This window comes from Cnephaeus nilssonii, assembly GCF_951640355.1.
Source record: "Cnephaeus nilssonii genome assembly, chromosome: 11".
NCBI classification, from domain to species: domain Eukaryota; kingdom Metazoa; phylum Chordata; class Mammalia; order Chiroptera; family Vespertilionidae; genus Cnephaeus; species Cnephaeus nilssonii.
The window spans coordinates 51,247,484-51,262,128 of NC_137082.1; positions in this window are offsets into that span (position 1 = coordinate 51,247,484).

The window sequence follows — 14,645 nt, forward strand, 5'->3', positions numbered from 1 at the left end:
CCTGAGGGCTCCTGGACTGTGAGAGGGGGCAGGCCGGGCTGAGGGGACCCCCCCTCCAGTGCATGAATTTTCATGCACCGGGCCTCTAGTTTAGAAATAAGAGCCTTTGCTATGTGAATTAAGGTAGGTCTTACTGGATTCAGGTGGGCCTTAAATCCAATGACCTTCTCCTTATAAGAGGAGAAAAGACACAGAGACAACAGGAGAGATGGAGGAAAAGCTTGGAAACCCTCCCACTGAAGGTGGTTCTGCTGACACTTTGCTCTTGGACTTCTGGCCTCCAGAACTGTGAGCAAATAAAGCTCTATCACTTTAAGCTGCCCAGTCTGGGGTATTTTGTTCTGCAACCCAAGAAACTCATACAGTAATAGACCTTGTTCACTGGCTGCTTATGAGGATTAAATGAGATTATGTAAGTGAAGGCTGATTAAGTGTTAGATAGGGTCCCTTTTCTTTCCTCTTCCCCAGGGACTGGGAATGCCAATAAATCCAGGAAGGGCTTGTTACCTGAGAACTCAAAGGTGAGAGCTCCTGGGCATTGATGAGTCTGACTTAAAGCAAGCAGCCAAATGACACACAGCATTGGCCTGCCCCTCTCCACATCTTGTCCCATGAGACAGATTCTTGGTCTGAGCTAGTGACTAAAGGTTTCTATTGACCCAAATCCCAGCCAGCTTGGTGTGGGAAGTTTGATGATGAGCAGAAAGGAGCTGCTGAGCTGATTGTCCTCATCGGTGATGGCAGAGGACCTGTGGCCAGTCCCCTCCCAGGCTTCCATGACAGATTCCCTGGCCTGTGTCTTATAGACGAGACACAGGCCAGGGAATCTCCAAGTTCCCTTCCATCTCTGGCTTCCATGGCAGTGTGAGTACCACAGTTATTAGAAGACACACCCCTCAGAGCACCCAGGTCCCTTCTCCCTGACACCTGCTCACCTTCTCCTCTGAGTTCAGTTTCTCGGGTCAACCACAGCAGATATGCGTGTCTGTATGCTATTTGGGAATAAACTGACATTGTGTCTAACAAATTAATTTGTGTAAGTCAGGTTTTTGTAGCTTCAAGTATCAGAAACCAGCTCAAGCAAGTTTAGGCATAAAAGAAATTTAACAGCCCCTGGAATCAAAGATAGACTTAAAGAGCCAGATACTAGGAAAGTCACAGCTGCAGCTGGGCTACAAGGACATCTGGGGCTGGGCCTTGACACCAGCAGGAATCTCCTCTCTGAACTCTTTGCTCTCAGCAGCTGGCTCCCTTCACTGCCTGGAGATAGCTGGCTGCTCTGGCCTCGGGGCCTGGCTCCTCCTCCAGGAAGTCCTGGGAGATAACCACCCTCCACACACAACTGTGTCTTGGAGAGAGCTCAAAAATTCCACCCACGCCACAAAGACCCATCCCCCAAAGAAGTGGCAGGTGGGGTGGGGTTGGAGAGGAGGGGCGCTGGCTGTCACCAAGCAACCCATAGATTAGACATGCATCCCAGGGGTGCAGGTGGCGGGAGACACTCAGCAAGGTCTGCTCACCTCCCCAGAGACCTATTAGTGAAGTCACAGGTCTTAAGTACTGAAAATTCGGACCCCAGGTAAGGATAAAATTGTCAGGGACTCTTTATCACAAATTCTGTCTGAACAGCTTGAGTCTTGCCTGGTAAGCGGTGACCCAAATCAAATCCTGTTTGAGAATCATTTTTTTATTCAATATCCAAATGATAAGCAAGCAATTTAGGGGTGCTTATATTTTTTATGACAATTTACTGAGGTTAGAACATACGTAACTCAGTTTCCTATATGTTTTTATTCCAGAGTCTCAATGCTGAGACCGCTATTGAGAAACATGGTTATCAACAGGTATTGAAGGCATATTTCAGGTATTAAGTACTGAGGACCCCGTGATCAGAAAGACCTGTCCCTCTTAGGGGGCCTTCTAAACTCATTGGCTAAGTCACTGGGTGAGTTAGCCTCTCAAGTCCATAGAGTCTTCATCAGAATAATTGAGATCATTAACACCCACCTTTCCCCCTGAATTAAAGAAACATATACCCTGGTTCCCATCACTCTCTAAACCATACAGGCTTGGATACGTTCTATTAACTTTTATTTTTTAATGTTCTATGATTTTTTTTAATATATTTTATTGATTTTTTACAGAGAGGAAGGGAGAGGGACAGAGAGTCAGAAACATTGATCAGCTGCCTCCTGCACACTCCCCACTTGGGGATGTGCCCGCAACCAAGGTACATGCCCTTGACCGGAATCGAACCTGGGACCCTTCAGTCCGCAGGCCGACGCTCCATCCACTGAGCCAAACCGGTTTCGGCTGTTCTATTAACTTTTTTATGTTAAACATGTATTATTCTGATTTTTCATTTTGGAGATCCAATTATGGCAAATATTGTTTACCTTCTGTTTTCCACAATATTAAATTTGTAATAATCCTATATAATAAAAGTAGTGATATGCAAATTGACCCTCACACCATTGTACAAGATGGCCGCCCCCACGTGGTCAATGATGGCCACCACAAGGTGGCTGGTAGGGAAGGGTAGTTGTAGGTGATCAGGTCAGCAGGGGAGGGCAGTTAGGGGCAACCAGGCTGGCGGGGGAGGGCAGTTAGGCATGACTGGGCCGGCAAGGGAGGGCAGTTGGGGGCAACCAGGCCTGCAGGGGTGGGCAGTTAGGGTCAATCGGGCCAGCAGGGGAGTAGTTAGGCATCTATCAGGCTGGCAGGGGAGTGGTTTGGGGTGATCAGGCAGGCAGGCAGGTGAATAGTTGAAAGTCAGCAGTCCCGGATATTGAGAGGGATGTCCAACTGCTGGGTTAGGCCCGATGTGGGATCTCACATCGGGCCTAACCCAGCAGTCTGATATCCCCTGAGGGGTCCCAGATTGGAGAGGGTGCAGGCTGGGCTGAGGGACAACCCCCCTCCCGAGTGCACGAATTTCATGCACCGGGCTTCTAGTAACTATTTTAAATTATAATAATATTTGAAATGTAACTGACCATTTGGGACAGTTTCAGTTATCTCATTAAATAAATTGATCATTAACCAAAAATATCATGCCTCATTTATTCTGAATAGAAACTTATAGTAATAATAGCAGAAGGAAAACAATTAAATCTTTGGAAATTAAGTTAAAGGAGAGGAATTTTTACATTTTTTAAAAAATATTTTCAAATATCCTAATGTGAATAATGTCACTCAAATATAAGAAACTCTACAGGAGGTTCAAAGGGGCAGACTTTGAGCTCGTTGACATGTTATTTTTCAGTCAAAACTTACTGAGAAGTAATTGGTCATGATCTTCAGGTTTAAAGAGCACTTTTGAACTTCCTGGAAATTAAAAGCTCCCATACTAGCCTGGGCATGAGTAGCTCACTTTATCTCAGATCTCTGAGATTAGAAGGAATTTTGTCTTTCATGAGCTATGACTGAGCACCCAGGAATCCCTTCTAGAAAAATCAGCAGCATAAAGGCAGCCGTGATGGGGGGGTGGGGTGGGAGGCAGCACAGTAGCTTTTTGTGCTCACATTGATGCCAGAACTGAAGCAGCACAGGTCAGGTTGTGTGACATTTCATTTTTCTCTTCTAAAGAGCAAATGTTTTAGGATCCTGAGTGTTGTCAACCAAAAAAAAAAAAAAAAATCAGTATGGAAAAAGGAGAAATGGCATTCAACCAGGAAAACTATACCAGGAAAAGTATAATAACATGGGGATATTATTTCTAAGCCCATGATACATATAACCATGTCATGATAGCCGTAGAAATTAAAAATCCCAGGAAGTGCAAGCTCCGTCAGTGTTTTGTGCGGTAAACAGTGGACAGAGAAATTGTTCCTGTTTATCCTGCTCAGTTCAACTCAGTGCTGGGAGCCAAGGCAGCTTAAGAAAATAAGTACCCACATTTAATTTTTTTCACTAGTTCCTCATAAACACTGATCAGTGAGGTGAAAGACTTTTATTATGCTGCATGCACTCAGAATTAAAGATCTTCCTTGGAGAGATATACGTCAAAGTAAAAGAAGTATTACAAAATGTTTCATTGGAGCTTGTGCCTACTGTGTAACACAGATTACTTTGGAAAATGCAAGTACCAGTATATATTGAAATAACCAGACACAGTGCTAACTGTGGGAGATGATGTACAAAGAAAATTCTATTTTTAGATTTGCATGTCCACGGTCTTATTATTTCAATCTAGGCCAGAATTCCAGATTTAGAATATTTTCCACTCTCAAAATAGAGCATGTATTGGTATGTGAAATATATCTCAATAAAACTGTTAAAAAACAAAATAGGGCATATATAATCGCAGATAAAACAGCTATACCTTCAAGGACTGTGCCTTAAATTATGGCTCATGCCCTACCTGGTTTGGCTCAGTGGATAGACCATCAGTCTGTGGACTGAAAGGTCCCAGGTTCAACCCTGGTTAAGGGCACATGCCCAGGTTGTGGGCTCGATCCCCAGTGGGGTCATGCAGGAGGCAGCCAATCAATGACTCTCTCTCATCATTGATGTTTCTATCTCTCTCTCCCTCTTCCTTCCTCTCTGAAATCAATAAAAAAAATATTTTTTTAAAATTATGGCTCATTATTTAGGTTTCATCAGTCTAAAAATGCTAAAATTCCAGCACAGAGTATGTGCCTAAACATCAACTTACCAGCAAAACTCTGAGAATAGCTCACAACCATGATACTTTTGACCCTCAAAGAACAAGGGATGAAATTCTAGGGCAAGGGAAGGGTTTTCCTGCCAGGGTAGGGAAAGAAGGGATGGAAGAAGGAGTGTTTGTATTCCAGCAACGGAAAGATGGTGTGCGGTCCAATGAACTGGGCTTCCAGGGGAGGCGGCCGCCTGGGGCTGTTTCTCGCACTGGCCACCAGGTGGTGGGACGGCCTGAATAAGTGGCTGCTATGGCATGTGGGTGCGGGCAAAAGTGGCCTTGCCCCAGGAATGGAGAATGTGAGGAGATGAAATATTCAGAAGCTACATTTCCACACCAGGAAGTGAATGTCTCATAGCCTAGAGCAGTGATTACGAACCTATGACCCACGTGTCAGCACTGACACGCGTAGCCATTTCTGATTGACACGCGGCCGCTGAGGCGGCCGCATGCCGAGGATGAAACATTTGCTGCTCCTGAGGATGAAACATTTGCAAAATAATGTTTTTTCCTCAAAGTGACACACTACCCGAGTTATGCTCAGTTTTTTGGCAAAGTTTGACACACCAAGCTCAAAAGGTTGCCCATCACTGGCCTAGTCACTTCATTGTTCCTTAAGACCTTTTCAAAAATATGCATTCAAAGTTGCCCTTAACTGATAAGGAGGGTGGGAATCAAAAATCTATCTAAAACAATCTGCTTTCTACATTTTTCCCAATTTGATTTTTAAAAATCATGCTACTCCTCTAAACCAATCTACTTGGACTCCTGATATTATGGGAAAATGTGAGTGTTGAATGGTCCGTGTTCAGCTTTCAATTGTATTGGACTTGAGGTGAGCTGGTCTCTGGGTATCTCTGGCATTGGGGTCTGAAGACCTGGGTTTGGCCCTCACACCTTGAATTTGCGACATGGTCTCTGCCTCCATTTCCTCGATGATAGAATGAAGGTGTAAGACCCACTGCATCAGCCAGGGCTGAATCAGAGAACGGAAACCATGCTGGTATTTCAGAGTGAACTCAATGCAGGAAGTTTTGCCAAGCAGGTGATGGCACTCAGAAGTGACACAAGGGTCAGGAAGGCCAACCACAGCACGCAAGCCAACAGAGGGAAGGACAGAAGGACAGAGGAGAGCATGGAGGGACAGAGGGGAGGAGAGTGGAATCAGCCTACCTGTACTCACTGCAGGCCTGGCCAGCAGAGTTAGAGCCACAGTCATGCCCCTGGTGCTGAATCTGGGCAGCATGCCTGCCTGTCCCCTGCTCTTCTGCCTGGTGCCTCCTGCTAGCTGAGCTGGGCCAGAGCAGCCACCTGGGAAGCCTGGGAAGCACACTCAGTATGGAGCCTATGAAGGTAACCCTCAAGTGACACAGAGCCCAACAGGGACAAGTGAGGACTAGATTCAATAGCAAAACTGCCAAGGGTCCGCACCCTGCACCGCAGGCTGGAGATGAGCAGAACCCATAGGAGTGAGGCAGGTTGTGCTCCCAAAGCTGAGTTCTGGGTGAGTGTCCTTAGGACTCGGAGCGATGCTTTTTTTAATATTTTTATTGATTTCAGAGAGGAAGGGAGAAGGAGAGAGAGATAGAAACATCAATGATGAGAATCATTGATCGGCTGCCTCCTGCACGCCCCCTACTGGGGATCAAGCCCTCAACCCAGGCATGTGCCCTGGACTGGAATCGAACCTGGGACTCTTCAGTCCGCAGGCCGTCGCTCTATCCACTGAGCCAAACCCGCCAGGGCGGAGCGATGCTTTTGAATGAACTCTGTGACTTGTAAATAGAACTTCAGATGTGAATAAACAGCAGGAGGAAAGAAAATGTGATGTAGGCACAATCAAACAAGCAAATATTTATGTCAGATAAGATGTTCATCAACAAAAATAGATCCAGAGACTAAGAAACACTGGACAGTCCAACCTCAGAGAGAAGGTGGGGTTGGGGGGGGGGGGCGGTGTGTGGAGAGGAGGGTAAGAAATCAACCAAAGGACTTGTATGCATGCATATTAGCATAACCAATGGACACGGACTCTGGGGCGGTGGGGGCTTGTCCTGGGGGGAGGGAATAGTGGGGGGGGGGGGTCAATCGGGGAAAAGGAGACAAATGTAATACTTTAAACAAACAAACAAACAAACAAACAAAAAAGATGTTCATCAATCCTCATGTGATGTTCTGGGCACAGTGGACCTCAATGTTGGGGACCATGGACTGGCTCTGGGTAGAGTTGGATAGGTCAGCAGCCTAGCTCCTCCCCCTCATGTGTACCCTGATCCCCAAGACAACTCCCAGCTCACAAGTGGATTCAGCACTGAACAAAGGTAAGCACATGTAAAACCTCTTTTGCAACCCTTACATGTCATTTTCAAGACAAATTAAGGATTTCAAAAGATGTCACATTCAACCCTAGCTGCAACCTGAGGCAGAGCAGCAGCCTGGGGACTTCCAAGGCTGCACGAGGTCCAAGGCGAACTCTGCTCATTAACTGCTGCCATCAACACACACTCTATCATTTCCAGAGAATGAAATCACAAATATTGCATCCAAAGGCAGATAGAGTATTACAATTCCTGATTTTAAGAGTTACCATCCCTCATTTTGTAAAGGAAACTGATCAACCAGGTCTTTCTTTCTCTTATTCCATTTTAAAATTTTTGTTATGGAATTTTCAAATATATTCAAAAACACAGAAAACAGTATAATAAGCTCCCATGTTTATTTACCAATTCAACAATTATCAAAATTTTGAGTGATTATCCGAAAGAAAATCTCAGGGTCATATAATTTCACCTATAAATATGCACCTTTAACCTTTATATAGCAATGTCACTATTACAACTAAGAAAATTAACAGTAATTGCTCAATATCATTCAGAACCTACCCATATTTAAAGTTTTATAACTATCTCATGTTCCAGTTACTGCTTAAAAAGCCTTATCTCTGTGCCTCTGCTCCAGTCCAGCGGGATGGATTCCCAGTAGGATAAAGCACATCCTCCTCCTTCAGTCTCAGGCATTGCAGAAAGGAAGGCAAAGGCAGCTTCCTCCTAATCCTGGGTCTGTGCTACCAAGGAACTCCTCCAGCTCCAAAGCATCAGAACTAGAGGGGGGGAGGGGGTGGGGAAGAGAGACTTAGTACAGGATAGAAGGAAGGGAGGGAGAGAGGGAGGAAGGGAGGGAGAAAGGAAGAGAGGGAGGGAGGGAGGGAGGGAAGGAGGGAGGGAGGGAGGGAGGGAGGGGGGGAGGGAGGGAGGGAGGGAGGGAGGAAGGAAGGAAGGAAGGAAGGAAGGAAGGAAGGAAGGAAGGAAGGAAGGAAGGAAGGAAGGAAGGAAGGAAGGAAGGAAGGAAGGAAGGAAGGGAAGGAAAAGAAAGAGAGAGGAAAGTTCTAAATTCCTCGGTAGATAGATGGTTAAAATGTGCTAATGTAGATAAACTAAACTACAATTTACCAAAATTCTCCGGGATCTGAAAATCAGAATAAAGGTGATCATTTGTTTAACTATTTTAAAAAAGAAAATCATGTTAAAAAAAAAAAAAAAAAGACGATACAAGCTACTCTAAAGTTCATTTGGAAAAATAAACATCCAAGAATAACCAGGAAAATTCTGAAAAAAGAACCCAAATGAAGCAGGAACTAGCCTTCCCAGACATTAAAACATGTTATGAAACTAGAGTATTTAAAATAGTTTGGTACTGGTACATGAAGAGACAGACCAAAGTAACTGAATCCAAACATGAAGAACCAGACCCCTGTACATACAAGAATTCAGGATATAATAGAGGTGGGATTCCTAACAGAAAGGAAAGGTCACTAGTCAGTCAGTGGTGCTGAGACAACTGCACAGCCACCACCCGGACCAAAGCAAAGCGGGCTTCCTAACTCACCTCCTATGTGCAAAATACTATTTCATCCTCAGATGGGTGAAAAATCTGAGAGCCAAAGAAAATCCCAAAGCATAAAAATACTAGGTGAATACTTGCCTATTAAAAAACAATTTTGTCCTAGTCAATATTGGTGGATCAGTGTTCGGACTGAAGGGTCCTGGGTTCACTTCTAGTCAAGGGCACAAATCTGGTTGAAGGCTCAATTCCTGGCCCTTGTCAGGGTGCATGTGGGAGGCAACCAATCGATGTGTCTCTCTCACATCAATCTTTCTCTCTCTGTATCTCACCCCTCCTTTCCACTCTCTAAAAATCAATGGAAAAAATACCCTCAGGTGAGGATTAACAAAATATTTTAAACATCTTGATGTAAGATGGCCTGTAGGTTTGTGCTCTCACATTGATGTTTCTCTCTTCTCCCTCTCTTTCTAAAAATCAATAAATCATTGTTTTTAAAACTTATTTTAAAAAGTGGTGTGTGCAATGCAATATACAGAGGATGTATAACAGAATAGTATACTTGAAACTCACATAATCTTATTAACAATGTCACCCCAATAAATTTATTAATTTTTAAATGTGATGTGTGTGTGTGTTTAGGGCAATATACAAAATACATTTACAAATGCACAGAATAACTTTGGAAAAATACCAGAACTTAACAGAAGGACTGGAGGCTAAGGATGACAAAACTCACTTTTTACAGCCTTGGGAGCTATTTGAGTCTTTTGGCTACGTGCTTGCATGTTAAAAGCAAATTACATAATGGACATGCTACTCAGCTCAATACAGCCATACTTTACAGAAACAAAGTATGGCAGCCAGGCACTGGGGAAAAGGGAAAAAGAGTTGTTTAATGGGTATAGAGTTTGGCAAGTGAAAAAAATTCTGAAGATTGCTTGCACAATAATGCACTGAACTATACACTTAAAATGGTTAAGATGGCAAATTTTGTTGTGTATTTTACCACAATTAAAAATCTTTTTGCCCTGGCCAGTGTGGCTCAGTTGGTTCAGTGTCATCCCATGCACAAAGAGGTGGCTGTTTCAATTCCTGGTCAGGGCACATGCCCAGGTTTCGGGCTCCATTCCCAGTAGGAGGCATGCAGGAGGCAGCTGACTAATATTTCTCTCTCATCAATGTTTCTCTCTCTCTCTCCCCCTCTACCTTCCTCACGCTCTCTCAAATCAATAAAAAAGAAATGTTTTAAAAAATTAAAATCAAATTTTAAAATATTTTAAAGTGAAAAAAACTCCCTCACAAATACTCATACTTTAAGATTTTACTTACTACTAATTTGAAAATCACTTTTAAAATATTCCATTATTTTCTTATTCCAGAACTGAGCATTCAGGGCAGGAGGACGTTCATTAGGTGCACACGTGTTCCAGCAACCTTTCCCCTAGAACTTTTGCGCCTTCAGCAAGACACGCAGCTATTGTTCAACCCAAGATGGCTGGCCTTACAGGCAGCAGGGCCACCCACTCTGGACCCTTTACCTGTAGAAGAGGTTTGTGTATAGCTCCCACCCTGGAGTACACAACTCTGGGTTACTTTGCAGGACTTACTATAATTCTGGGAACACTGCGCCGCACAGACCAGCATCCCGGCGCCTGCAGCTTCATCAACCTGGCCCCACCTGGCACACACCGAGCTTCCTCTTTCCTCAGTGCCCCCATCCCCTTAGCCAGTATTGGGTAACATGGTCAGAATCTATGGTGACCATGTTTTCCTTAAACTGCCTCTTGTGCAACAAAATATGCTCATCACTGTTCCATTAATCCATGATTGAAGAAACTTGGACCCAAAGAAGTTGTACCACTTATTGCCCAAGGTCACAGTCAGTTACAGGCCAAACCCAATTTATTTTTATTTATTTATTTATTTATTTATTTATTTATTTATTTTTCAATTTTTTTATTAAGGTATTATATGTGTACATATCTTACCATTGCCCTCCCCACACCCCACTCCCATATATGCCCCCACCCCCCAGAGTTTTGCATCCATTGGTTATGCTTATATGCATGCATACAAGTCCTTTGATTGATCTCTTATCTCCCCCACCTCTCCCTAACCTTCCCCTTGTAATTTGACAGTCTGTTTGATGCTTTACTGTCTCTGTATCTATCTTTTTGTTCAAGATTATAATGTTCTTTACCAAACCCAAACTTTTCTCAGCTCCTAATCCAATGCCCTTTCTGTTTTATCCCACGATGCATGCCAAAGGCTACAGGCGTGCTCTCACAGACTGATGGTTTGGGAGATGACAATGAGGCAATAGCACAGGCCTTCCAGAGTGTCCCCTGAGGGCAGTCAGTCCCGCAGAGCCATCCAGCCGGTGTTGCAAGATGGCTTGAAATGTCCATTGAAATTGCAACATGCCGGACTCCGAATGAAAATTTTGTTTGATGGGAGGCCAGGCTTTGAACAACCCCAGCTCTTTTTGGGTGGGGAAAGCATGTTATATCTCAGATTCTACATGTCAAGTATATTTAGTTTATCTCTGGTCTGCCTCTCACTCTGGGCTCTCCTGGAATGTGCTGGGCCCACCTCTGTCCCAGCACACAGCCCACCCGGTCCCCTTCCTTTATGCATGTGCCTCTGGCCTGCACTGGGTGCATGCAGGTCTGTGTTCCTAGTAAAAACTGTCTCCAACGCATGGTCATACTTGATGAATATTTTCTCAGTAAAAGGAAGCATAAATGATAAAATGTAATGAGTGATCATTGCACATTCTAGAGAGTGACAGGTCTCTAGTTGTAAGATGACATGACAGTGACATGTTTTGCTGATCTATTCCATCAAGCAGGCAGTATATGTGAATCAGTAACAAAATTAGATCAATAGTCCTTAGTATAGATTTCTAATAAACTAAGAGCTGACAGGTATGATGCTTAAAATATCTGTTGGAAGAATATTAACGGATGGTTTGCTATTATTACATAACATTTTATCTATGCTATTGGAGTGCTAATGTATTTCTTGCTTTTAACTCAGAAATTGTCTTAAGTATGTTAAAATGCCCTTCGATATCTTGTTTTTAACTTAATATTTTATTAAGAGTGATTTATTTACTAGTATCTGACCTCCCTACCCTTTGCAGGGTCAGCCACAATCCCAGGCAGAGTCAAGAGAATGCTGTCAGGCAGAGATGCAGCAACCCAAGAGCTCCCACCAGAACTGACCCAAATTAGATCAATAGTAGGCTGCAAGGACACAGGTGGGGTACAGACAGTATCTCCTGCCCCAGTGAGGCTTGGGAACTCAGGAACCCTCAAGCCCCTGAAGGGGAATAGCAGCTGCAGAAGGCTCTAGCCAGTAGGTAGCCAAGCCCAAGAAGCTAGCTTCTGCCAGCATCTGCACCAGACAATGCAAAGAGGAGAGGAAGAAGCAAAACACCTGCTGAGAAGTGAGGCTACCAGAAACAGATAGGAAGACCCTCATCCCTGGAGCTGGCGTGGTCCTCCTGCACACTCCTACCTTTTCTCTGTGACGTCCTGACTCAATTCTGTGCCCGAGAATCACATGGTCAACATTTTGCAGAGAAAGGAAGTTTTTTTTTTTAATTTCTTTATTGATTAAGGTGCTACATATGTATCCTTATTCCCCCATTACCCCCCATACCCCCCCACTCATGCCCTTACCCCCCTGTTGTCTGTGTCCATTGGTTAGGCTTATATGCATGCATACAAGTCCTTTGGTTGATCTCTCCCCCTTACCCCCACCCTCCCCTACCTTCCCTCTGAGGTTTGATGGTCTGATCGATGTTTCTCTGTCTCTGGAACTGTTTTTGTTCATCAGTTTATATTGTTCATTATAAAAGGAAGTTTTGATGAGATTTTTTTTAATCTTTACCCAAAGATATGATTTTTTTTTTTTTTTTTTTTTAGACAGAGGAAGGGAGAGAGAAATATTGATCGGCTATCTCCCAAATGCACACCTACTGGGAATCAAACCCTCAACTTTTTGGTGTATGGGACAACACTCCAAACAATTGAGCCCCCCAGCCAGGGTGAGGTTCTTTTTTTAAGCTAACAGAAGGCCCACTCCATTGCTGGCTTGAGAAGGATGTTCATGGGTAAGTGAGCACTAGCTGTCACTTTTAATTATTTCAGTCACAAACTCAATACAGAGCTTTAGGCAAAAATATACAACACTGCATCCATTTCAAATGCCCCTCTTCCCATTCAAGACTGAAAATCTGAGTTCAGTTGACTGCTAGTGACCTCAGTGGTGGAGCTGAATACCAGCCACAGACAAGGTGCCTGGGGCAGGCCTGGCTTGACAGCACCTTTGGGCAAAGCTCTGCTCCCAGCTAGATGCTAAGTCACCCGCATGGGAAGTGCCAAGCAGGTGAGAGGTTTTTCATTTGGAAAGAGCAACAGAGCCTGGTGAAACCACCTGGGGCCCAAACCACCTGTGACTCAAAGACTCAACGAGGTGGAGATGTGGGTTTTGGTTCTAGGTTCCACTTGCAAACATGCATAGGGCACGCTTGGCCTCATGGCTGTGTTCCCCAGCACAGCCCAGGTTCATTTCACTCACTTCACCTTCCTACCTGTCCTGCTCTTGGCTCACCTGGTTTCTCTAGAAATAACCCTGGCACGCCCAATATGCCATTCCGTGTGTTCTGAACAGAAGTGATGGAGAAGTGCCCCTTAGCAGCTGTCTTGTAGAAAATACCGCCCCAACTCTGACTTGTTATAACCAGTGCGACAGGAGTTAGTGCCAGCTAACTGCCTGGTGTCTGCATCAATACAGACCATGTCGGTGCTTCCCTCTCGCTCACCCTGTGTTCATGGACCTTTCCAAGGAAGTTGACTATAACACAGGTCAGCCTCACATCAGCCCCCAAAATCTCTAGCCAAGTGAACTCGTTGGGTTTGTAGCACAGGTTTCATTATCTATTAGTTATTTTAGCATCATATATTTCATTGTACTGGAGATTCATTGTTAAAATATTAGGTTCCAGGTTGCCATGATTTTAGAGGTTTACCAAAAGGACTTTCTAGCATATTTCTTCTTCAAAAGACCTCCTGATAGCAACAGGTGAGAAGTTTATGTCATAGGAAATCATAATATTTGGGTGGTGTCGTGAGCAAAATCAATCTTGCTTATTATTTAATGGTTTCGCTATCCTTAAGACTAACCTTAAAAGCAGGCATACTTGGCATTCAATATCTTATCTTGCTTTTCAAAGACAGATTAAGAAGAGTGAGGCCAGGTATTGGCTCACGCCTTTAGTCTCTAAGGGGAAGCCGTGACAATGAGCATAACTTTCTCATCTGAATATCAAACCCTGCACAGCCATGAGGCAACAAAGCCCCACATCAGAAAAGCAAACGCTAAGAGTTTCTCCACACCTGACTCTCACTATATTAAAACCGTAAGTGATTCTTCATTGTGCAGCCCTTAGAATGAATGCACATGGACTTTAGAGCTACTTGAACTCTGGCCCTGGCAATGAGAGTGATTACCTAACTGGGTATGTACAAAAAATTATGCTGTCCTGTGTATGTCTGGGCTCATAAGGAGCTTGTGACTTTTCCTAGGGACAGAGCTTAAAAACAGGCAAATCGGTCAGTAGGAGCGACAGAAATGTGACCATGTTTTACTAATAAACAGAGCATCATTACATCTCCCTGCCCTGAGAGCAGGCACTTTGATTTGAAAGATTTGGCTCTGAACTTTGGTCAGCATCGGGTTTCACCATAATTTCAAGTCCAAGTTACTGGGTTTTTGTTTGTTTTTAAAAAATACATTTTTATTGATTTCAGAGGGAGAGAGAGAGAGAGAGAGATAGAAACATCAATGATGAGACAGAATCATTGATCGGCTGCCTCTGCACACCCCCTACTGGGGATCGAGCCTGCAACCCAGACATTTACCCTGACTGAGAATTGAACTGTAACCTTCTGGTTCATAGGTCAATGCTCAACCACTGAGCCATGACAGCCAGGCCAAATTACTGTTTGAAGATGGGGAAACCAAGAAGCACGAGATGCCTCTGCTGACCTTCACGGGACTACGCAAAGCCCAGGTTTTGCTTTCTTTGGCTTATGAAGCAGTTGTTCCTGCTGGGGACGAGCTCTCATCTCAG